At 43.3% G+C, this 27,044-nt stretch overlaps 1 long non-coding RNA gene across 1 annotated transcript in view; it reads left to right on the top strand.

Moving 5' to 3' along the window:
• The window catches only part of LOC141058681 (uncharacterized), a 193,446-nt gene that overhangs the window by 108,199 nt on the left and 58,203 nt on the right, over positions 1-27,044 (top strand). The window contains exons 3-4 of the long non-coding RNA XR_012222274.1: positions 1,306-1,472; positions 1,609-1,635. This is a non-coding gene — a long non-coding RNA (uncharacterized lncRNA). The remainder of the gene's footprint in view (positions 1-1,305; positions 1,473-1,608; positions 1,636-27,044) is intronic.

The raw sequence follows: 27,044 nt of genomic DNA, 5'->3' as shown, positions 1-27,044 counted from the left end.
ACCTCTATAATCTAGTGTGACTACTCGGCCCGCCTGCCTCGGAGAAAAACGAGTGGGCAGGAATTCACAAGGCAAACGTGGAGGGCGCAACAAAAAAGGTTTAAAGACTCAAATACAAATTATAATTAAGAAATTAAAGGGGTTGTCCAGGATTTATACATTGGTGACCACTGACTACACCTGGTCAGCCTCATGTCACAGCTCCACTTCAATTGGCTCTGAGCTGCAGTACCGAGAACAACCACTACATAGTGTATGGAGCTGTGCTGTTCCAGCTGTGCACTGTGTACTTCCTGGCTGCGCAACCTTGTAACAGCTGGTCACACAGGCCTGATATTGTTGACCTATTTTAAAGAAAGACCCGTTAAAGAACAACCCCCGAAAAAGGAAAGAATGTGCATAGAATACAAGGAAGAAGAGACAAATTTGCAGAAATGAGGAAGTAATACCAGTAACACATAAACCATACTCTTGAGACCAGATTCAGGGGACCCTCTGAATTCAGGTCTGAGGTCATAAATCAGTTGAAAGCAGATCAGAAAATGACAGGTAAATGGTACAACACCCTCCACCCATCAGATCATCAGTGCGAGCTCACTGACAGATTGTAAGTTAACACAGGAGCTGAAGAAATGGTGCAGATTGTTTAGTGAAATAATTGCAAACATGTTTTATTTTGTGCCACAATTACCTACATTTAAGAAAACACATACATCTTGAAAGGTGGACAACCCCACTTGCCAACTCATATAAGAAATAAGAGCTGTGATCAGAGCCAGCATCGGACCCCGGACGCTCTCCGCAGCCATTCTGGCTTCTAGAACGGCTTATTTCATTTTTGGCAAGAAAAATAAAGAACAAAATAGCAACGGCCAATTAAAGCCGTCCATAAACCTGACGTCTCCCGGTAGATTTTATTTGTGGCTTAATTTACACCCCTGGCAAAAAAAAAAAAATAGAATGCTGGCCCGTATTTCAGAGTGTTTTGAAATTCATGCATGTCTACATGAGATAGCATTATGGGAAGACAAAGGCCGACCCTCTGTCACCACGAGCGAGGAATCATCACCTCCCGACGCGCGTCGGGTGACAGCACCCAGAGCTCGTTAGTGATTAATAACGGTCACAACTGAAAATGTCCAAGACCCAACGCCAACAGGATCTTTTATGTTTCAATTTATACTTTTGTGTGCTTTATTTTCTTTATTTGATGATTCAATTAATTCCGTTATTTTTGTTTTAACGAATGCATTGATTTTGTTTTATTTACTTAATAATCAAATATTCTGTTTGTATCACTTCCAGGCGCCATTATTCAATTCCTGGCTGGAGTTGGTCTCATGACTTCCTGCGCCTTTTTGAAAACTGCTATGTAGCGAATTTCATCTGCGACTGAAACATTTTGGCAGTGGTGTAGCTAGTCCGATGAGCCCCGATGCAAGATTTGGACCGGTCCCTCCTCGTGCATGTTGGTGAGATGTAGTGAGATGTAGTGTTCTAAATTTGATGCGTTTTGGGGCAGATGTGTTTTTTATCGTACAGAAAAGCGTTGATTCTGCACTTAATAAAGTATCTGAAGTTTACTTACAGTACATCCTTTTTTTTTAGGCTCCACATAGAAGACAAGAGAGAAAAGTAAGTACCAAAACCGCACAGTTCAGCCGCATCTTTAGACCACAGAGGGCGCAGTTTTCGTGGAATCACAACACAGCAGAATTTCTGTGCAAAAAAAGCAGCAAAAAAAAAAGGGCAGCATTTACGCTACAATGTGAACACGGCCTCGGCATTACATTTTTATGACATTTTTATGGGTTTAATAGAGAAAAAATATATCAATCACGCCATTTACCGATGCCCATAAATAATTTAATCGCTGTGTTGTGTGGGTCGTTACGATTACAGGGACACCAAATATATCTGTGTTATTTGTGATGTCCATTATTTTTTTAAAAAAAGCTAATTTAAAATATTTTAAGAGTTTTCCACTATTTTTTTAGTAATTTTATAGGATAAAAAATCATAGGATATAGAAACACAGAAATACTCTGCCGTGTACAATTTATCAGCACAGTCTGCCTGTGGAGTCAGAGCCTGCAATACAGATCAAGTATACAAATTTATTCCAGAGCCTGTGACTCCGCTGCCTTAGCTTCTGCCTGTAATGTTTACTGTTGTGGGTTCGATTACAGGGGAGACTCACAAAAATTACAATTTTATAATTGCTTTTTATTATAAGTTACAAATTTTCACTGATGTCAGCGGGCCTCTCACCAGCACGGGTTCGAACGCAACAATTGCGATTGTTTGGCCCTTGCATTTGGGCTATGATCACACATTGTGGGGTTTTTTTTTCGGCAGGCAAAACCTGTTGGCAGAAAAGAAGCTACTTACAAAAAGCAGGTTTTGCTGCGATGGATGAGATGTTTTTTTTGCTTTCTTCTTCTCATTGTTTACAGCTCTTGTATCTGTAAACTGATTGAACAAAATGGAAAAACATTGAAACGTTTTGTCATTTACAATAAAAGCAAAGAAATACAAACAGATGAAAAATACATTCTCCTTTCAGAAAAACTATTTTTTTTTATTTAATAGTAAATTTGTCCGACATGAAAAGTTTTGAAACTTTGCAAACAAATTTCTTTAGGGATTTATCCTCATCATTCCTGTAAATGAATTGTATGTCAATGGCTTCTGCCCTGGCTTTTCCCCAGTCTATATCGGCACAAACTCATTTGGAGCACAGATAATGGCAGTGACGGCTCAGCACCTGTGTCTAACTCTGGGGAGGAGCTGATCCATCACTGCCATCATCTGTACTTCAAATGGAAAAGTTTTGGCACTCTGCATGGTTAGTACTTATTAAAAACATATGTGACATGCACAAGTGTGAACAAGTCGGTCTGACTTGTTCACACTTGTGCATGTCACATATGTTTTTAATCTGTTTTTTCCGTGCTCAGCATGGTTTGGGAGACCCCACCCCTCTCCTGAGTGACATGCACATAAATGAGCTGTCTTACACCACAAGCCCATACACTAGGAGGCGCCTGTCTGTATCCTGTTCATTTAGACACTGTTCACATATTCAGGTTTTAAATACATCAGATAGGGACTGCTTCGTGAAGGGTTACCGTGACGTGGTGAAGCGGCTTGGTATACATTTTTTGCAAAAAACGTATCGACTAAATACCCTGTATTTGTTATACAGCACTTGCTGATTACTGTCATGTTTTTACTGCAGAGTATTTTTTGCAAATTTGTCACTTTATGTTTTCTTGTTGTGTTTCAGCCATTGGGTGGTGTGAGCATTGTCTGACCGACTTGTTCACACTTTTGCATGTCACATATGTTTTTAATCCGTTTTTTCCTTGCTCAGCATGGATTGGGAGACACCACCCCTCTCTTGTGTGACATGCACATAAATGAGCTGTCTTACACCACAAGCCCATACACTAGGAGGCGCCTGTCTGTATCCTGTTCATTTAGACACTGTTCACATGTTCAGGTTTTAAATACATCAGATAGGGACTGCTTCGTGAAGGGTTACCGTGACGTGGTGAAGCGGCTTGATATACATTTTTTGCAAAAAACGTATCGACTAAATACCCTGTATTTGTTATACAGCACTTGCTGATTACTTTCATGTTTTTACTGCAGAGTATTTTTTGCAAATTTGTCATTTTATGTTTTCTTGCTGTGTTTCATGGTTAGTACTTAGTAGCGCCCCCTTTTGCAAGTATCACAGCTTGTAAACGCTTTTTGTAGCCAGATTAGAGTCTCTCAGTTCTTGTCTGAGGGATTTTCCTCCATTCTTCCTTGGAGAATTCCTCCCGTTCTGTGAGATTCCTGGGTTGTATTGCTTTCTCTGCTATTTTGAGGTCTAGCCACAGATTTTCAATGACGTTCAGATCAGAGGACTGTGAGGGCCATTGTAAAACCTTCACTTTGCACCTTCTGAGTCGTTTATCGTGTGGATTGTGACATGTTTAGGATCTTTCTCCATGTGTAGAAGCCATCCTCTTCCTCTTTTCACCTTCAGCTTTTTTTTTACAGATGGTCTTATGTTTGCATCAAGGTTTTATTGAAAATTCATTGAATCCATTCTTGCCTCTACCCGTGAAATTTACCCCATGCCATTGGCTGCTGATTGATACACCCCCATGCTTAGTGGATCACAAGATGTTCTGTGCCCTTTTTTTCCACACATACCCTTGATCAATCTGACTAAAGAGTTCTATTCTAACCTCGTTGGTCCAAAGGACTTGTTTCCAAAATGCATCAGGCTTGTTTAGATTTTCTTCTGATACTTCTGACACTGAATTTTATGGTGAGGATGCAGGAGAGGTTTTCTTCTGATGATTCTTCTATGGAGGCCATATTTGGTGCAGGTGTCTCTGAGCAGTAGAACAAGGTACCACAACAACAGTCTGCTAAATCTTTCTGACGGTCTTTTGCAGTCATGTCGGGGTTCTCATTTGCCTCTCTAGCAATCCTCCGAGCATCTCTCACTAAAATACTAAAATTTTGCTTGGTCTTCCAGACCTTATCTTGACCTCCACTCTTCCTGTTAGCTGCCATTTCTTAATTTCATTTCGTACTAAGAAAATGGCAACATTAAAACACTTTGCTATCTTCTTATCTTCTTATAGCCTTCTCCTACTTTGTGAGCCTCCACCATTTTCATTTTCAGAGTGCTAGGCAGCTGCTTAGAAGAACCCATGGCTGTTACATTGGCACAAGGTTAGAGGAGGCTGGGTTTTTATAAAGCGGGGAAATTTGCATCCCCTGGCCTTTCCTAACCATGATAGTGAACAAGCCGTAACCCTAACAGGCTAATTAAGGTTTGAAACTTTGGTCAAAGTTATCTGAGCACACAAATTTCTAAGGGTGCTAAAACTTTTGCATCATCCCATTTTCCTTTTCATAATTTTTAAAATGTAAATAATTTTATATTTTTTTGCCTAAAATACAAAGGAAATGTGTCATCTGTAACTTTAGGCCTTTTTATCTTTTGCTTAGCTGTTCACAATCAGTCATTTTGACCAGGGGTGCACAAACTTTTACATGCCACTGTATATACTTAGCTCAAAAATAACTCATTGGTTTAGTTTTGTAGTGAAGGGTGTAAGGGAAAATGAGTTATACCAGGAAATGGAATGATAGAAAAGTTGTGCAGCAAAAGTATTTCTGTATAAGTTTTGAAAGTTGTCGTGGTCATTCCCTTTGGTGAGCACTTACTGGTCAGTTTTTGTCTTCTGGATTTCTTGCTTTTTTATTACATGTGGCTGATTAGTACATGGCTATGATCAGTGACTCCAGCTTAGCTGCATTGTCTACAGGAGTCCGAGGTAGTCTGAAAGCCTCCTTATCTCATCATCATCCACCATGCTGAACACTGCTGCTTTGCTCCACTTGTACATAGCTTCTTCTCTTTAAGGGCACAGCATAATCAGTGTTTCCCCCATGCTTTACACTGCAGTTAAGACACAATGTTATAAGAATTTTTTTTTCTATAAACGTAAGGCTAAAATTGTATGATCATCAATATGAATTAAAAATAATAGTGTGACGGAAACAGTCGTCTCTGATTACTCTCCTGAGTCCTGACCCTTGAGGATTATGGTCTTTCGGGTGTCGCGTGTGTAGATTTACCACGATGGAGACTTTGGCTTGTAATTGTTAATCTCTGGATTTAGACTTTATTTCCCTTCGCTTTCATGTATACAATTCCTCTGATGAACGCGAGCCTCACAGACAATTAAGAAAACATCCCAGAAATTAATCCCTTCGATCTCCGCTGGGATCTACCTGGAAGCAGCGTCTTACCCAGACGAAGGATTTAAACTTTCCAGTGAAGACGCTGATGCTAATCTACAGAAATAGGATGGAGATAAGTCATTTCTAATTTACAGGCGTTTGATGGTATCGGTGTCGGACACGAGCAGACAGGCGTGCGGGCAGATAAGACGACGCAGAACTCGTGACGTAATCCACTGGTCCTGAAGAGTAGACACATGGACAAAAGGGGGTGAATATAGAGTAGGGGTCCCTCACATGTTCCTCGCTAGTCCCTTCTATAGATGTTCCAAAAGTTTGGAGAGACGCTCATGGGCAGCTACCTCTCCATTCCCAGCAGTATCAGATGTGGGGTCTGGAACATATCAGCAGGAGAGGCCATGAATGTCTGAGAGGTGCGGGTCCTATGGTGGAGGTCGGGACCCTGTCTTGCTCCACCAAGAGTTCAGAGATGTCTGATTATGCAGCTCTCTTCATTAACTTCTATGGAAGTTTCAAAAAGTTTGGATACATCCATAAAAATGTGGTTATCATAAATGTCAGATTAATGATCTCAAGCCACCAGGAGCGGAGAGCTGGCTGCACATCCTTTTAAGTAAATGAAAGAGCTATACATGCGCAGCATCCTCTCCATCCCTGGCCTCCTAGAGGTGGGGTCTACATCAATCCGACACATGTGGAATATTTTGTGGATTGGACGAGTTTAAGCTTTTAAGCTCTGTTTCTTTTAGAGTGGACTGAGCTCGAGCGCTCCTATCTCCTCAGTGTCGTCAGAGCTCGCTGACCATATTGATGTGACTCACTGTGCGCTTGTGTGACGACACAGCATTAATCTGTGAAGTCTATTTTCAGTAGGCCAGGAGACATATGCGTTATCTTTATGTTGACTTTTGAATTTGTGTTTTTCTTTGATTGGTCAAGAAACACAGTGTTGTGAGCTCATTTTCGGGTTTACCTCTGGCTTCTGGTGAGGGTTGTGGAGCTGGCTGTGCTGACAGAGGAGTAGTGAGTTCTCTATCTGGACTCCCTCTGTTGGTGAAGGGAGGTAATGGAGCTGATCTAAATGGGAGAGACCGGCCACCTGAGGAGGAGGACTGCGATTGGACATCAGGAGTTTCTGATTGGATTTAAGGCAGCCGACTCCCTAGTTTTTTGCTGGTGATTTTGTTATGAATGAGTCACCGAGGAGGAAAAAACAAAAAGCAAGCTAAGCCCAGAAAACCGGAGAGGTTGGTAACTAGCAGATTGCAGACCCCTGACCCTATCCACAACAACTAGCAGTAGCCGTGGAGCGTGCCAACAGTGGTCCTTGATGCCTCGTCACGGCCGGAGAACTAAATAAGCCTAAAGAAAGAAAGGGAAAATCTAAACTGCCCCAGAGCAGACCCCAAAGCAATAGACAGCCCCCAACATGTATTGTCGGTGAAACAAGATGAAAACACAGACCAGGTAGAAAGATAGGCTGAGCAAACGATGGGGCCCTCACTAACTAGAAAGGACAGGAAAGAAAAGCTGCTGTCTGCAATCACGCAAAAAACCCTGCCAAAACGAATGTCCAACACGTCTGATAGAAAAAGGCCCTGAAGTCGCTAGACTTCAATCACTATATCAACACTCAGGTATATTCTGAAGACAGAGCAAAAGAGATCAACTGATCAGAGACAAAATGGGGATTCAGCCCAGTCCCAGCCAGGGCTGGCTGAACACAAAAACTAAGTAAACCAGACAAAAACTCATATGAACAATAGCAGAGAAAACTTAGCTTTAGTAAGGCAGGAACCAAACTGGAACTCAGGAGCCAGAGTCAGGAAAAATCACCAGCAAGAAACTAGGGAGTCGGCTGCCTTAAATCCAGTCAGAAACTCGTGATGTCCAACCGCAGTCCTCCTCCTCAGGTGGCCGGTCTCTGCCATTTAGATCAGCTTCATTACCTCCCTTCACCAACAAAGGGAGTCCAGATAGAGAACTCACTACTCCTCTGTCAGCACAGCCAGCTCCACAACCCTCACCAGAAGCCAGAGGCAAACCCGAAAATGAGCTCACAACACACAGACTATTGTTTGTATGAGCCTGGATATTGACTTCTTAGTTTGTTGTAACAAATTGTGCTGTTATCTCTGGAGGACAGGGACACAGGGTTATTGAACAATAGATTTTTGTTAATATGTTGATTACACATTGTACCAGGATTGCTAGGTTGTTGACCTGCAAAACAGAGGTCAAATTGTGCAGATTAATTAAATACTCAAACAATGAGCGTTAAACTCACTCAACTCCCTCCCCCTGACATGTGAATGATGACCTGAGCCACAGATGTTAGTTTAAAAAGTGATTTGTGTCATTCTGCAAGAAGAACCAGAAACTCTTTACAAAATCACATCCAGGAGCACTTTACAGGACAGCAGCCAGGATATCATGGCTCCATCATGAGAGGGACACAAATTTGACATTCTACAGGATGTCAGCTAAGGGGACCATGGCCCCGGCTGGAAGAACACAGATCTGCTGTATTGACCATCGCTGAACCATGGATAGGTTTTGGATAGTAGGGATTTAGATCCACCGGTCACCTGGCTCCATAGAGACATTCGGAGAAGCCAGGTTGTGATCCTCCAGTCAACTGACCTTCTACATCACTGGACTGTCAGCTTCCTAAGCTTGTTGTTACCTCCTCTCTGAGTGTGCCACAGGTGAGGCAGTCGGCCCTGGAAGTTGAAGCCAGGTTGTGACCCGCTGATCCACTGGCCTTGTACCTCAATGGACTGTCACCACTGAACCCTTAGAGATATCTTGAAGAATCCAGGTTGGGACAGTTAGGTCACCTGGCTACAAACCTTACTGTACTCAGTCAGCTTCTTAAGCTTGTCATCACCTCCTTTCTCTGGGTGCCCACCAAAAGCAGGGGAACCACTGGTGGGGGTACTCGGCCCTGGAAGTCCCAAAGTCATAGCTGCTCTAATCCTGGCGAGTCAGGGGAATGGCGAGACTCTGTAATTTTCACCATCTTGGGCATCTTGCTGGGACTGTGCTGTGCTATTGTTTGTTGGTGGTTCAATAAAGTATTGCCACACTGTTTTACCCTTACCTTGTGATGTCTGAGTAGTCTTACGCCCACGGGAAAGGAGTGTGGGCATTCAGTGGGATGAGCCCTGGTCCATAGGGTCTTAGCCAGCGGACGAGAGCACCCACTGACCTCTGTGTCTCCCAGCTAAGTATATGAGTGTCTTTACCGAAGCAACATTTTCCTGCCGCACATTCCTGTCTTTACTGTGTCAAATGCTTTCCATTTTTATTGGGTCTTTGTGCAGACAGAGCCCATCTGATATTCAGGAGAACAGATCTACCTTTGGCCGGTAACGGCTACGACTACATTTCCTTCAAATGAGATTCAAGAGGGGCCATAAAAACCATTACATGAATTGAATCGGCTTTGAAAGGTGTTTAGGTGGCACCGCGGCACAATATCATCACGTTCCTCACTCCTTCACAAAAACACAATATTTCATCGGAAACAGTCTCTTCGGCGCAGGGAGACATTTTATTTGGAAATTCCGTATTGCTGACTATTCATCGACTTTTATTTTATGTCCGTTATGTCTCCGAGCGAGATGAGATTGCCGCTTTCCATCACCTCATCTGTAGTGGATCTTATTGCTTGGACCTCCCAACAAACAGCTCGAACCCCCCCACAATAAACACTGTGCCCATCGAAAATAATTGGGGTCTTCGTAGTCAGCAAATTATTCTTTAGAGGGGGTCACATATATAGGGAGCCCCCCTGTATTATTTCTGGATCTACTAGCTAGACACCCCCTTAAAGTCTGCCTCCACTTATTCCATTCACACTTCTGGTGATGGGGTGGGGGTGTATTACCCCTTAGTCTGTGCTGTAGAGGGCGTCTTAGTGGCTACGATTTCGATACAAGCTGAAAGGATTGCAGGAAGTTGCACAAGAGACTGTCTCTCTGTGCTACACAGACTTGTTTGAGGTTCATCCCAACCAAGCAACAAGATACAAAGCGGCTGTCCCAGAAACACCATTTATTGCCTATCTACAGGATACACATGCAAACACTGGGGGTCCAGCAACTGAGACCCCCATCAATCCTAAGAATGGGGGTCTAAAGTCTCCAGTGTGAATGAAGAAGTGATCATGTATGACCACCACTAGATGAGACCACGATTGATTCTAAAAATGAGGGTCCAAAGTCTCCATTGTGCATGAAGAAGTGATCATGTATGACCACCACTAGATGAGACCCCCATTGATTCTAAAAATGGGGGTCCAAAGTCTCCAATGTGAATGAAGAAGTGATCATGTGTGACCACCACTAGATGAGACCCCATCAATCCAGAGAATGGGGGTCCAAAGTCTCCAATGTAAATGAAGAAGGGATCATGTGTGACCACCACTAGCTGAGACCCCCATCAGTCTGGAGAATGGGGGTCCAAAGTTTCCAGTAGTAATAAAAAAGAAGTGATCATGTGTGACCACCACTAGCTGAAACACCCATCAGTCTGGAGAATGGGGGTCCAAAGTCTCCAGTGTGATTGAAGGAGTAGTGATCACGTGTGACCACCACTAGATGAGACCAACATCGATCCTGAGTATGGGGGTCCAAAGTCTCCAATGTGAATGAAGGCAAAATGAGCATGTGTGACTACCACTCTTGTAGGTAGTAATGGAGTCATGGTTGCACATGATCATTAATGCTACTGGGGACTTTGGGCATGCCATTCTTATAAACAGCTACCATATATATGCCGCCTTCAGGACAGCTGACGTGTGTGGGACATCCCCTTTAAAGGGTTTTTTTTTCATTTTCATAGAGTAATATTGTCAGATAGGGCTTGTAAAAACACACACTTTCCTAATTTACTGCTTATTAAAAGTTTCATCCGTTCTTGAGATATTAACACTTTCCTTTTGTTCCCACCTCGTTTCCTGGGAGACCGACCACTTCTGCTGTTTACCTTGTAAGCGCTGAGCTAAAGCTGGCCAGGATTAGGTGGTAACTACACCTTCCAGCAATCCTGGACAGCTTTAAAACATGGACTAAAACCTCAATAGAAAAGAGCCTGTAAGCACTGCGCATGTTCTGCCGTCAAGCAGCGGTGGTCGGTCTCCAAGGCAGCGAGCTGTAAACAAAAGTGTTAATATCTCAAGAACGGCTGAAAATTTTAACAAGCAGTAAATTGCAAAATTGCTTGTATTTACCAACTCTGTCCAACAATATCCATCTATGAAAATGGAAATTTAACCCTTTAAATTAGGAACCATACAGGGTATACAACAATCAAGACAAGGCGGGATACTGTATGCACATATTGGCGCATTTCATCCCCATTATTGGCAGCGTTCCCTTTACAGGCAGTTACTCCACAGTGATGCCACCTCTGCACAGGGACTGCAGCACAGTTCTATTCAGGTCCCTGCACACCTGGGTGGCCGGCACGTCTCCGTGTTTCAACCGAGCCGCTTCATTCCCAGGATCAAAGATTGGACCCCTACCAATCCTAGCGATATTACTTCTCTTTATCCCTTCAAAAAGAATGTGCCACAGTTGAGAATTGATTGTAAACAAATCAAATTTTTTTTAGAGTTTTCCAAAAGTTCATAAACTCTGGCAAATCGGAATTTTTCAGGCTTAGATTTGGCCAGCTATCCACCATCTTGCTGAGTTCTTATAGCCGGGAAAGGGTTGAAAAACATAAAATATACTGACCCATTCTCTCCACCACAGACCCCCGCCCGATGGTTCCTAGGTCCCCCGATTTGGAGAAGGTCTCCTCTTTACTCATCACGTGCATATTCTGAGGGCAAGAAGTTACAACATACTCTGCCCAAAGCAATGGCAGAACGTTCGTCAAGGTACAACCGGCAACCGAAAGACCGGTAGGGTGATACGGCAGCAGGGACAGGAGAGAGGCCATGGAAGCCTGTACAAGACCGGTGGTGCAATACGGCAACAGGGACAGGAGAGAGGCCAGGGAAACCAGTGCAAGACTGGTGGGGTGTGATGGTGTGATATGTTATGTGGGTATCATTTTGTGTCTATTTATATTTTACAGATTTCCATAGTGTTCTCTTGTTGCCCTGTATCATTCCATGTATTCCCCATATTGTCTAGAGTCTCAATTACCTTCCAAAAGTCTGATAATTGAATTAGTTCACTTACTGTCTGCAGCCTGACTGTATCTATGCCTCTTGTTGAACCCCCTGTAGTGCCTTAACCCCCAAGGCACCTTTGTCAGGTCTGGGAGGCCTGAAAACCGCCCCAACCTGTCTGACTACCCCTGGACATAAGGAGGGGGCTGGGAGGACAGGAGCGGGTCAAGTAAGACGCTGTGTGGTGATGATCGTGTGAAGACGGCACGTCAGAGAGAAGGTGAAGCATATGGACCCATTTTATCCTCTGTTGGCTGGATTATTGGACTCATCTCCTTGGACATTCATCTTGTTGCTGATCTTCATTCGTGTTCTGGACTATTGTATTCTCAGTGTGGTGGATTGTTTATGGACCTTTTTAGTTTTGCCTATAATAAAGGTCTTGGGATTGTTTACACTTCCCTCGCTCTGTTGATTGTGTGATACCGGAGAAGGACCCTGTGACAACTGGTGGCAGCGGTGGGATCAACAGAGTGTAACCAAATGGAGAACCACCCACAGAGTGAGCACAGAAACTGGACTGTATCCAGTTTACAGGAGAGAGCCAGAGACCTGGGCCTGAACTACCAGGGACTGACTAAAGAAGCCTTATTTCACCTACTGGTGGGTGCTAGCCCGGTCACCTCCTCCCAGATGTCTGAAGGACAAGCACTGGAGACAGAGGTCCCCACCCCAAAAAGCCAGTGGTTGGTGTGGTACGAAGCAGAGATGGCGGTTCTGGGCCCCGGCGTCTCTCAGGAGTATAAGGAAGAGACTGCCCGCCGGGCACAGCCGAGACAAGAAGCAATGGAGCTTGAAAGAGGGAGTAATGCAATGTGGAGTATAAACCCAACGATGCGGGAGCCTGTACGGATCACCCGGACAGAGTTTAAGCCATTTGATGAGGCTTCCAGAGATGTGGAGGGGTTCTCCAAAGACTTTGAGCAGCAGTGTGCTGTGATGGAGGTGCCCCACTCTGGCTGGATGCGTTTGTTAGTGGGACTCCTGAGCGGAAGCATGGTGGAGGCTTACCGAACCATTGACGCACAGCGGAATCGGGATTATAACACTGTAAAGCGGACTATCCTGGGTTACCATGCTATCACCCCAGACTCATATAGGGCCAAGTTCCGAGACCTCCCATGCACCACGGGGGTTGTTTAGGATGTATGCACATAAGATGTCCCAGGCATGTCAGAGATGGCTGAAAGCAGAAAACGCCTTTACTGTGGAAGATGTTATACAGGCGTTCCTTATAGAACAATTTCTTGCCAAGTGCCCTGCAGAGGTACGGGAATGGGTCCAGGAGCGCACGCCGGGTACCGTGGATAGAGCTGCAGCCCTGGCCGATGAAGCCCTTACTATCTGACCGCAATGGAGGAGGCTTCTGGACAATGAATCACGGCCTGCCCCCACACCCCGTCCCACTCCGATTATATCGGCACCTCCACCTAGTCGGAAGCCGATGACAATCGCGCCTCACAATCCTAGGCCCCAACAGTTCCGACCACAACCTGGGGGTATCACAGAGAGGAGATGTTATGGGTGTGGGCAACCTGGACATTTTACAGTTTGGCTGTCCCTCAAGGATTCGGAGGGAGCCCCACACAGCCCCACCTCATCCAGTGCTTCTTGAACACTCCATCCCGCCTGAGGAAGAGCTACCACCACCCCCACCAGAGTGGACCACCGACCACGGCACCATAGATACCCCTCATGGAGTGTACGGACTCCGGCCTTTGTCCTTTAGCTACCCAGAGCAACGGCAACTCCACCTGCAGGATGTCTTAATTGATGGATACAAAGTGCCAGGATTTAGAGACACGGGGGCATTCCTGACTATCACTGACCCCCGTGTGGTTCGACCCAAGGCAATTCACCAGGGTCTAGGAATTCCCATTGTCCTGTGTCTATTTATATTTTACAGATTTCCATAGTGTTCTCTCGTTGCCCTGTATCATTCTGTCTATTCCCCATATTGTCTAGAGTCTCAATTACCTTCCAAAAGTCTGATAATTGAATTAGCTTACTTACTGTCTGTAGCCTGACTGTATCTATGTTTCTTGATGAACCCCATGTAGTGCCTATCCCCCAGGCAACTTTGTCAGGTCTGGGAGGCCTGTAAACCGCCCCAACCTGTCTGACTACCCCTGGACATAAGGAGGGGGCTGGGAGGACAGGAGCGGGTCAAGTCAGATGCTGTGTGGTGATGGTCGTGTGAAGACAGCACATCAGAGAGGAGGGGAAGCATATGGACCCATTTTATCCTCTGTCTGCTGGAATATTGGACTCTCATCTCCCTGGACATTTCATCCTGTTACTGAACTGCATTTGTGTTCTGGACTATTGTATCCTCAGTGTGGTGGACTGTTTATGGACCTTTTAGTTTTGCCTATAATAAAGGTCTTGGCATTGTTCACACTTCCCGCGCTCTGTTGATTGTGTGGTATTGGAGAAGGACCCGTGACAGGGCTAATAAGGCAGCAGGGTCAGGGGAGAGGCCAGGGAAGACAGTTCAATACTGGTGGGGTAATAAGGCAGCAGGCTCAGGGGAAAGGCCAGGGAAGCCAGTGCAAAAGAAATGTACCTCCTGGCCCAACACGTTAACAGACGGCTGCTCTGAGCTTTTTCCTGCAGCTCGGCCTCTTCTGTTTGGCTGCTGTATAAACCACAAGCCCAGCGCCAGCAAGAATAGGAGGAGGAAGGAAAACCACAAGTGAGAAAGTGAATTTAGACCCCAGATACATTGAGGTAAATGACTCTCAATAGGGCGTGGGGTAGTAAGACCCTTTTAGAGTGGGGATCTGCCTCTATGACTATGATATAGGAGCTATTAGGATGAATGGACTATTTTGTTCATGAAACAATTATTACATTAGGGTGGTTTCTGTATGATGGATAGTTCTAGAAAAAAGGAAAGATGAGCGGATCTGGTGAAATCTGAGCCTTAAGATTCGCTCAAATTAGTATCCAAAGTTATTAGTTGTAAATCAGTTTGCTCCTAAATGTCATTAATTATATTCTAAGATTTCTCCAGACCACAAATTCTAATAAACAGAGGGGTTAAAACATAAAAAAATACTCATCTCACCCCTCACCTGTCCTGGTGCCACCACTCCCCACTTGTTCCTCCGCTGTCTCACTTCCTCCCTCCAGCTCTTTGTCACCTCCGGCATCGATGAGGCCACATGTGATCACAATGTCGCCTGTGGTCTACTGAGCAATGGAGGCTCTAAACCATGGGTCCTCAAACTACGGCCCGCGGGCCACATGCGGCCCGCCAAGGACTTTTATCCGGCCCCCCGCCAGGCCGACATTGAACTCATGAACTGCACTGCAGTTCAATGCCGGCAGGCCCTGTAATCGCGGGTGGGACGAGGCGCCGAGGAAAGGCGTTACGCAGCCCTCCATATGCAGCAGAGCACAGTGCACACAGACGGCGTGATTGTCATCACACCGCCTGCGTGGCCTCATGACGTCACGCCGCCTGTGCGCCTGTGCAGGAAGAAGACTGAGATGAGCAGGCGCCTCTTCAGAGCAGCGGGGGACATAGGTGAGTACTTTTTTTTTTTTTTTTTTTATTTTTTTTTTATCGCCGGATCCTATTGGGGTCATTTACCTGCCTAATGGGGACATGTGCTGCCTAATGGGGACATGTGCTGCCTAATGGGGACATTTACCTGCCTATTGGGGACCTGTGCTGCTGCCTAATGGGGACCTGTGCTGCCTATTGGGGACATGTGCTGCCTATTGGGGACATTTACCTGCCTAATGGGGACATTTACCTGCCTATTGGGGACCGGTGCTGCTGCCTAATGGGGACCTGTGCTGCCTATTGGGGACCTGTGCTGCCTATTGGGGACATTTACCTGCCTAATGGGGACATTTCCTGCCTAATGGGGACATTTACCTGCCTAATGGGGACATTTACCTGCCTATTGGGGACCTGTGCTGCCTAATGGGGACATTTACCTGCCTATTGGGGACCTGTGCTGCCTATTGGGGACATTTACCTGCCTATTGGGGACATTTACCTGCCTATTGGGGACATTTACCTGCCTAATGGGGACATTTACCTGCCTAATGGGGACATTTACCTGCCTAATGGAGACATTTACCTGCCTATTGGGGACCTGTGCTGCCTATTGGGGACATTTACCTGCCTATTGGAGACGTATGCTGCCTAATGAGGACCTTTGCTGCCTAATGGGGACATTTACCTGCCTGATGGGGACATTTACCTGCCTAATGGGGAGCTGTGCTGCCTATTGGGGACATTTATCTGCCTATTGGGGACATTTATCTGCCTAATGGGGACATCTACCTGCCAATTGGGGACTTGTGCTGCCTAATGGGGACCTGTGCTGCCTACTGTGTGCACAGGAATTTATTCATAATTTTTTTTAAACTATATTCCGGCCCTCCAACGGTCCGAGGGACCGTAATCTGGCCCCCTGTTTAAAAAGTTTGAGGACCCCTGCTCCAAAGAGTAAAGAAGACTGAAGGCAAAAAGAAGCATGAAGCTGGTGGGAGGAAGTGAGCCAACGGAGTATCGGGCAGGGAGCACTGGTGCCAGGACAGGTGACGGGCGTATAATTTTTTTTTAAACCCCTTCCCAAGCGTAAAAAGAATTAAAGGGAATGATCAGAAATAGCCGTATTAATTAAATTAGGGTTTAATTATTATTTATTAATATTGTTGTTATTTATTATTATTATTATTATTATTTATCTTTTTTTTTAATTGTTAAAGAAGCATGAAAAAAAAAGATTGCCAAATCAAATTTTTTATTAAAAATAAAAAAATAGAAATCTTGCAATTCTCACACCGGCCACAGGGGCTTTTTTAAATCCTAACTTCCTGTCGTTTCAGGAAGTAACACATGTACCTTAGCGGCAATGAGCATCTAATGAGCGTGTGCAAAGGTTATTGTGTATAGAGAGGTGTTAAAAGCCAACATCATCCTGCCTCTGATGATAATAATGAGCCTGCTGAAAACTCTTCCGGAAGTATTAGTCTAACAATGTCTGTGAAAATCACAAAAAAAAATGCAAAAAAAAAAACCTTTAAAAATACAAGTAATGCTGATTTGAAACAATAAGTCATTTTCTCATTGGTTCAAAAGAAAATGTATTTTTGGGAAATTTCAAAGCGATTTCCAGGCACCACGGATCTCTAATATATGATATATGAGTGTTATTAGCTCTTCTATATGAATATGTATTTTGACACTTAAGCGGTTGACAGGCGACATGTGGCGGCTCGGCCAAGATGAGAACAGATCCCCACCGCGGCCCCATCTGTAATGACTCCGGGATAAATAGGACCCATGTATTTCACAATCAGCGCCCGGAATCGGTGCCATTTATCAGTCGCCTCGCTCCGATGATAGGAATTGAGCCGCGAGTGCCAACAAAGAATCAAACTAAACGGAATTCATCGCGTGACATTAGCCAAAGATGGCGATCGATTTGCCGTGAAACTCGGAGCCCCCATCAATAAGGGATTTTTTTTTCTCATTTTTTTGAGGTCTTAATTCCCCATAAGTTTGCCTTGATTCTTATTGACGAGCCTATTAGTTTCCGTAGCTTCATCGGAGTCCACCGCGAAGACCCATCTCGTTTGTTTCCTTGACATGTTGCGTACACTCAACTCCCGGGCTATGAGATCCAACATATTTAATATTTCCATCATCGCCGGGAGTCGGCCTTAATGATTATAGATGAGCTTCTTCTCCATCTTCGCAAATAAAAATGATTAAAATATGCTGAATCCGAGCATCTGACAGAAAAGTTTAATGCTGTAATATATTATGGACGCGCGTCAGGGTGTTTTATCTTTTTAGCGAGATGCAAACAAAGCTTCTCGTGACGGGTCTACAAAAATTCATTATGGCAGTGGAAAAGGCCAAGGATCTGTATCAAGGTTGATGAGTGAATCATTACTGATTTAATTGGGTTATACATACACCTTTCAGATCCGCAAGAGCGATCTGCAGCACGGGAGAAGCTGCCGCCATGGAAGAGAAAAGGCTACTGTTTAACCCTTTGCAATGCAAAAAAAAAAGCGTATCTTCCCTTTAAAAAAACAATAAATTAGTAACTATATTCTTAGTGTTTATTTTTCATATAGACCTCCAATTTTTCTGCATAGACAGTACATTTCCAGCAGCCACCACTAGAGGGAGCATAGGAGCTGATTGCATACTGCCTTATCATTCAACATGTATGCATTCAGCTCCTAAGCTCCCTCTAGTGGTGGCTGCAAGTAGTCAGAATTGTATTATTTTTCTATGCTGTGGATTTGTCGATTATTAAAATTAATCACAGCACTGACATTTCTTAAAATTGTTAGATGTTCTAAATGTATAGATTTTATTTAACAGTATATCATTGTCCAAGATTTTCCTTTTCTCACTGGGCTCATGGAATTATCTATTTCCTTAGAGCATTGCAGAGATCTAGAAAAGCTGCAAAAGTTTTCTAGACCTATGCAAACCTTTCTAAAACACCAAACTACTTGTTTTTTGAAAGACATGAATGGTTATAGCCCTGATGGTTCAGAGGAAGAAGAGGACAAGAAATAGAAATAGTAAACTATTTATTCTTTTGAGTATAATGAATGAACAGAGCCCTGGTGGTCCCGAGGAAAAAGAAAACTGGCAATAGAAACAAATACTACTTTTTCTTTTGAGAAACTTTAATAGTTAAAGCCCTGTTGGTCCAGAGGAAAAAGAGGACAAGAAAAAGAAACACCAAACTACTTTTCCTTTTCAGAATAATAAATGAGCTGTAAGGATTCCGAATGTTTCCATGGAGCCTGTTTTCCCCTTGTCCAAAATAGTCTGGTACTTCGCCCTGGACTTCCTGTCTGTCCTGCTATTTAAGTCCATGTCAGGAGATCCTCCTTGCCTGAGTATATTGTTGCTGTTTGCTTCTGAGCTTCCTCCTGACTTGCCTCTAGAGTTCCTGCTGCTGCTCGTTACTCGGTGCTCTGCCTCACCACGTCCAGTTACCTTCAGTCTTCTAAGCTTCTTCTGGATACTGGCTGGGGTTACCTAACTTCTGAGACTGTGTTCTGTTGCGGGCTGCTTTGTGGGACTTCTCAGCCCAAAAGGTACATTTAAGGACCTACTCCCTGTTATGCTCCACCTATGTATTTCTGGACTTCCATGAAAGGAGTCATCTCTGTCTGCATAATTCTGGACTTCCACATATAAGTGCCCGTCGCACTCTTGCTGCATACTACTGCTGGACTTCCACGTATAAGTGCGGGTTGCACTCATGTTTGCATACTACTACTGGACTTCCACGTATAAGTGCGGGTTGCACTCATGTTTGCATACTACTACTGGACTTCCACGTATAAGTGCGGGTCGCACTCTTATTTGCGTACTACTGCTGGACTTCCATGTATAAGTGCTGGTCAAACTCTTACTGCATATTCCTGATGGACTTGCTTGTATTAGCGGTCGCGCCCCGCTACTCAGTTTGCTGACATTTCTGTTTTGTGCTGACACTTCGTTACAATTGCAGGAAAGTCTCTGTTAGTTCATTTTCTACTTTTTGCTTTGTCAAATACACTTATTTGTCTCAGCTTTGGTCTCAGAATCGTTTTATCCCACACAATCAGATTCCTTAGTATCCACATAATTGTTACATGACCGTAGCCCTGATGTAACAGAGGAAGAAGACAACTAATAGAAACACCAAACTACTTTTTTTTTTGAGAATAATGAATAGTTATAGCCCTGGTGGTCCAGAGGAAGAAGAGGACAAGCAAGAGAAACACCAAACTACTTTTTCTTTTGAGAATAATGAAGGAACATAGCCCTGATGGTCCAGAGCAAGAAAAGGAGAAGCAATAGAAATAGTAAACTACTTTTTCTTTTGAGAATCATGAATGTAACAAGACAAGAGGACGAAGAGAAGAAGCAAAAGAAAAGCTAAACTACTGTTTTTATTTAGAGACAAGAATGCTTATAGACCTGGTTGTCCTGAGGAAAAGGACAAGCAATAGAAACCACAATCTACTTTTTCTTTTGAGACTATTGAATGAACATAGCCCTGGTGGTCCAGATGAAGAAGAGAAAAAGCAATAGAAATAGTAAATTACTTTTTCTTTTGAGAGTCATGAATGGTTAGTGACAAGAGGAAGAAGAGAAGAAGCAAAAGAAAAGCCAAGCTACTGTTTCTATTGAGAGACAAGAATGCTTATAGTTCTAGTTGTCCAGAGGAAGAAAAGGACAAGCAATAGAAACACTAAACTACTCTTTTTTTGAGACTTATGAATGATTAAAACCCTGGCGGCACAGAGAAAGAATAGAATGAGCAAAATAAACACTAATCTACTTTTTGCATTGAGAGAAGTTAATCTTTATAGCCCTGCTGGTCCAGAGGAAGAAGAGGAAAGGCAATAGCACATTAAGCTAATTTTGCTTTCTTTTGAGAAACATAAATAGACCTGGTGACCCAGAGAAAGAAGAGAACAAGCAATAGAAATAGTAAACTACGCTTCTCTCTTGAGAGTTATATGAATGGTTATAGTCCTGGTGGCCTAGAGGAAGAAGAGAACAAGCAAAGAGAGGAAGTAGCATAAGAGTTCTGTTACTATTATATGACAAGTGATAGATATACAATGTTGCAAATAAAAGCAGTGACTAAAATGTGATATATATAAATAAATATATTCAAAGGCGCCTAAGAGGGTCCCCGGATAGTATTAGAAAAGTTAGGACCAACGCTACACCCCCTACAGAGAGAAGGTTCCAATGTAGATCTCTCCTGGAAGACATAAGGTTAATTGACTGACTACAAATAAATCCAATGCAAGATTGTTTCATTAATTTCCTGGTAATTCAATTACAGGTTTGGTATTGATTCGTCGTTGCGAGGTTTGTATATTGTAGCATTACAATTACAGGACACAAGACGACACGGGGAGGCCTCGTTGGGTCCGGACACAGGTCACGGGCTCCTCGATCCATTATCTGTTGTCATTCAGCTAAGAAAGTATAAGAAATAATAAGAAAAACAGCACAATGCAAGTAATCTGCAGACAGAGCGAAGGCTGCGGAACAGAAGACTTCACCACTAATCCATCTCCGGATACATTAGAAGCTGCAGACGTTCTGATCGCCGCTATGACTTAAGTTCTGGAAATACATACAAGTAAGAAAGAGCAGATGAAGGGTTATCAGGAAGGCAGACGCCTCTCACCTCCTCCAGATAAGAGAAATCCATACAAAGTAGAAAATGAAGGCAGTTTAATTGCAAATAGAATAAATTAGAGATAAGACCCCCACATACCCCCCTCCTCTGCACCATCCCATACAGGACTGCGACATACCGCAGCTGGTACACAGCCAACCGGAAAGGATCAATCAGCCGTGTCTACAGAATACCGAGAGTTCTAAAAGTTCATGTATAAGAAACAGTTATATACTAATATGACATGCAGAACATAGAGGCAGTATTATAGCAGTTATAACCAAATACATAGGGGCGGTATTATAGTAGTTATATTCTTGTACATAGGAGCAGTATTATAGTAGTTATATTCTTGTACATAGGGGGCAGTATTATAGCAGTTATAACCAAATACATAGGAGCAGTATTATAGTAGTTATATTCTTGTACATAGGGGGCAGTATTATAGTAGTTATATTCTTGTACATAGGAGCAGTATTATAGTAGTTATATTCTTGTACATAGGGGCAGTATTATAGTAGTTATATTCCTGTACATAGGGGCAGTATTATAGTAGTTATATTCTTGTACATAGGGGCAGTATTATAGTAGTTATATTCTTGTACATAGGGGCAGTATTATAGTAGTTATATTCTTGTACATAGGGGGCAGTGTTATAGTAGTTATATTCTTGTACATAGGAGCAGTGTTATAGTAGTTATATTCTTGGACATAGGAGCAGTATTATAGTAGTTATATTCTTGTACATAGGGGGCAGTATTATAGTAGTTATATTCTTGTACATAGGGGCAGTATTATAGTAGTTATATTCTTGTACATAGGGGGCAGTATTATAGTAGTTATATTCTTGTACATAGGGGGCAGTATTATAGTAGTTATATTCTTGTACATAGGGGCAGTATTATAGTAGCTATATTCTTGTACATAGGAGCAGTATTATAGTAGTTATATTCTTGTACATAGGAGCAGTGTTATAGTAGTTATATTCTTGTACATAGGAGCAGTGTTATAGTAGTTATATTCTTGGACATAGGAGCAGTATTATAGTAGTTATATTCTTGTACATAGGGGGCAGTGTTATAGTAGTTATATTCTTGGACATAGGAGCAGTATTATAGTAGTTATATTCTTGTACATAGGGGGAAGTATTATAGTAGTTATATTCTTGTACATAGGGACAGTATTATAGTAGTTATATTCTTGTACATAGGGGCAGTATTATAGTAGTTATATTCTTGTACATAGGGGGCAGTATTATAGTAGTTATATTCTTGTACATAGGGGGCAGTATTATAGTAGTTATATTCTTGTACATAGGGGCAGTATTATAGTAGCTATATTCTTGTACATAGGAGCAGTATTATAGTAGTTATATCCTTGTACATAGGGGGCAGTATTATAGTAGTTATATTCTTGTACATAGGGGCAGTATTATAGTAGTTATATTCTTGTACATAGGGAGCAGTATTATAGTAGTTATATTCTTGTATATAGGGGCAGTATTATAGTAGTGATATTCTTGTACATAGGGGCAGTATTAGTGATATTCTTGTACATAGGGGCAGTATTATAGTAGTGATATTCTTGTGCATAGGGTGCAGTATTATAGTAGTTATATTCTTGTACATAGGGGCAGTATTATAGTATATTCTTGTATATAGGGGCAATATTATAGTAGGTATATTCTTGTACATAGGGGGCAGTATGATAGTAGTTATATTCTTGTACATAGGGACAGTATTATAGTAGTTATATTCTTGTACATAGGGGCAGTATTATAGTAGCTATATTCTTGTACATAGGAGCAGTATTATAGTAGTTATATCCTTGTAAATAGGGGGCAGTATTATAGTAGTTATATTCTTGTATATAGGGGGCAGTATTATAGTAGTTATATTCTTGTACATAGGGGCAGTATTATAGTAGTTATATTCTTGTACATAGAGGCAGTATTATAGTAGTTATATTCTTGTACATAGGAGCAGTATTATAGTAGTTATATTCTTGTGCATAGGGTGCAGTATTATAGTATATTCTTGTGCATAGGGTGCAGTATTATAGTAGTTATATTCTTGTACATAGGGGGCAGCATTATAGTAGTTATATTCTTGTACATAGGGGACAGTATTATAGTAGTTATATTCTTGTACATAGGGGCAGTATTATAGTAGTTATATTCTTGTACATAGGGAGCAGTATTATAGTAGTTATATTCTTGTACATAGGGGCAGTATTATAGTAGTTATATTCTTGTACATAGGGGCAGTATTATAGTAGTTATATTCTTGGAATTATGTGTTACAAGGAAACACGTTCCAGTAGAATTACCATAAATGATGTTCCTACAGCCTCACATTTTCCTTCCGTCATCTTTGCTTCTTTCGCCGCTTTGAGATTTGTCTGGCTGGATGTTGACTCCATACTGAATCCCATCTGTTGATCTCAGTCCGGATGCACTGAGTTGCCGTACGTGCTCCAAGCTTCCACCTGCCCCACATCTGGATGTCAAGCATATCTACATGCAAAGGTCTCCTGACCACAGAGACTCGCGGCACAGATCAGGCAGACAGCAGCAGCGTGCCAGTCAGGAATTACAATGAAGATAAAGGGATTGGTGTCAAGATAGTAATATATAACAAAATATCACTGCTTGTAAGAAGTCACTAATGTATCACAATATTCCCTCCATTCTAGGCCAAATGCCAGCACCCCTCAAGTTGTAGCATACCCAGCAATGACATGCCATGTGTCTGATATTATTTTTTTGGCACAAAGAATGAAGAATGATTGCAAATTAATGAGTGGTCAGAAAAAGCACAACAATAATTTGTATACTTAGATATTGTGGAATTACTCTCCTCCACATTCAAATTGCAACACATTTACTAGGATCAGGACCCCGGACAGCTCATACATACACTGGGATCAGGACCCCGGACAGCTCATACATACACTGGGATCAGGACTCTGGACAATTCATACATACACTGGGATCAGGACCCCGGACAGCTCATACATACACTGGGATCAGGACCCCGGACAGCTCATACATACACTGGGATCAGGATCCCGGACAGCTCACACATACACTGTGATCAGCACCCCAGCCAGCTCATGCATATACTAGGATCAGGACCTTGGACAGCTCATACAGATACTGGGATCAGGACCCCATACAGGTCATACATACACTGGGATCAGGACCCCGGACAGCTCATACATACACTGGGATCAGGACTCTGGACAATTCATACATACACTGGGATCAGGATCCCGGACAGCTCACACATACACTGTGATCAGCACCCCAGCCAGCTCACACATATACTAGGATCAGGACCTTGGACAGCTCATACAGATACTGGGATCAGGACCCCATACAGGTCATACATACACTGGGATCAGGACCCCGGACAGCTCATACATACACTGGGATCAGGACTCTGGACAATTCATACATACACTGGGATCAGGACCCCAGCCAGCTCATACATACACTGGGATCAGGACCCCGGACAGCTCATACATACACTGGGATCAGGACCCCGGACAGCTCATACATACACTGGGATCAGGATCCCGGACAGCTCACACACACACTGGGATCAGGACCCCGGACAGCTCATACATACACTGGGATCAGGACCCCGGACAGCTCACACATACACTGGGATCAGGACCCCGGACAGCTCATACATACACTGGGATCAGGATCCCGGACAGCTCATACATACACTGGGATCAGGACCCCGGACAGCTCATACATACACTGGGATCAGGACCCCGGACAGGTCATATATACACTGGGATCAGCACCCCAGCCAGCTCATACATATACTAGGATCAGGACCCTGGACAGCTCATACAGATACTGGGATCAGGACCCCATACAGCTCATACAGATACTGGGATCAGGACCCTGGATAGCTTATACATATTCTTGGATCGGGATCAATGATGGGCAAACCCATGAATGTTTGGTTCTGGCGGGTTCAGATTAATATCTTTAATAAAAGTTTGGTTTGGGTACTATAACGGTATCTGAACCCAGACCTCATTCAAATGACAGCATGGCAAACACGGGCTCTGACCGGTGGTAAGATTATTACAGCCAGTCAGAGAGCTGCGGATCCCACACCATCAGATGACAGTGTGAGCTAGAAGCTGTGAACAGGGGTAAAAAGGTTACCGCAGGTGACAGGCATTGGCTGATGAGAGAGTACTACTCTTATCAGCCTATGCCTGTTGTTGCTGATTGGAGCAGGTGCTGCTGATGGAAGAATTCTTCAGACAGCACCTGTGTTATAAATAAAAAAACGTTCTCACACAGCGAGAGGTGCTGTAAGGAGGTCACCGTGGTTCATCAGCTTTGATCTCCGGTGAACTTTCTCACAGAAGCTCAGTGCTACACACTGCAGGAGCAATTACGCTCCTGTCTCAGTGTGAGCTGCCTGCTGAGGATAGCGGTCGACTCACTGATGTGACCACTTTCCAAATCCTCCAGATCATCATGGAACAGTATAGATTATCTTCCCATCGGACAGGTGAGGGATATGGTTGTTTATCATTTTTCTTCTTTTCGATGGGAAATGAGCATCGGTGGATTAGGCATAAAGGTGAGTATTATAGTTGTTTATTATTTTCTGTTTTATACAGGTGATATGGGCTTCAGTGGAATAGGCGTAAAGATGAATATAATTACGCTTTTTTATTTTTATTTCAAATAATGGATTCTGTGTCCTTCAATTAAAGAATTTTATTCTGGCTGTGTCTTTTTTTACAATCTAACTATGGAGTTAGTAATTGGGGCGTCTTATAGATGCCTCTGCATTACTAAACTGCGGTCTTGATGTCAGCGGTCATAAAACAGCTGACATCAACCCCACAACTATTACCCAACTTGCCAACGAACCAGGGCAAGTGGGAAGAGCTGGGTAAAGTGCCAGAATTGGCACATCTAATAGATGCATCTTTTCCATTGTGGCTGCCGGATGCTCTTTTTAAGCTGGGGTCCAATATCCATGGCTCCTTACCAGTCTGATAATACCAACCCTCAGCTGTTTGCTTTAGCTTGCCTGGTTGTCAAAAATGTGGGCGTAAATAATTTAAAAAACGACATGGGATCCCTCTATTCTTGATAACCAGCCATGATAAAGCTGACAGTTGAGGTGCAGACAAACCATCAGAAAGTGTTTGCATGACATTGTGTTACGAGCCAGATGCCCACCTATAGGTCATCTAATGACCTCTTCAAAGATACCATGGTGCAGAGTAAGACAGCAATGGAGGTCTATCCTCTTTAGCGATGAGTCCCACTCTTGTCTTGGGTGTAATTACTTCCTGAGTATGAGCTGGAGGCCATGTAGGCAACACCATGAAGTGGCCTTCACGAAGGAACATGAAAGTGTCCAAGGATCTGTTTTTCTGTGGCCCATGCTGTGGCGAGCAGCTTGCTTAGCCTAGACATGGTGCATTGACCTGCAGAATCTACAGACTTGGCTTAGATCAAGCACATTTGGGACTTCATTACACAGGAGCTGCCAGCAGTGGATCTTGATGATTTGCCAAAGTGCATTCAGTGGCAAACCCTTCCTTTGACACAATCATATTCCTCAAACCTTTGCAGACATTATCGGCACTGCCCCATTGAGGCTCACAATCCTACATTTCCTATTTGTACGTCCTTGGAGTGTGGGAGGAAACCCAGTCAAACACATGGAGAACATACAAGCTCCTTGCAGATGTCCTTGGTGGGACTAGAATCCAGAACCCCAGCACTACAAAGCAACAATGCTCACCACTGAGCCATTGTGTGCACCAGACCAAGAACAGTAGATACACACAATGTGCTCAGGACCAAAGACATTTCATGCATAATGTGACCAGAACCA

Source organism: Dendrobates tinctorius, unplaced genomic scaffold, assembly GCF_039654945.1.
Source record: "Dendrobates tinctorius isolate UK_male_01 unplaced genomic scaffold, ASM3965494v1 ptg000214l, whole genome shotgun sequence".
Taxonomy (NCBI): Eukaryota; Metazoa; Chordata; class Amphibia; order Anura; family Dendrobatidae; genus Dendrobates; species Dendrobates tinctorius.
Note: the sequence above shows the minus strand (reverse complement) of the source record. Positions and strands in the feature narration are given on the sequence as shown.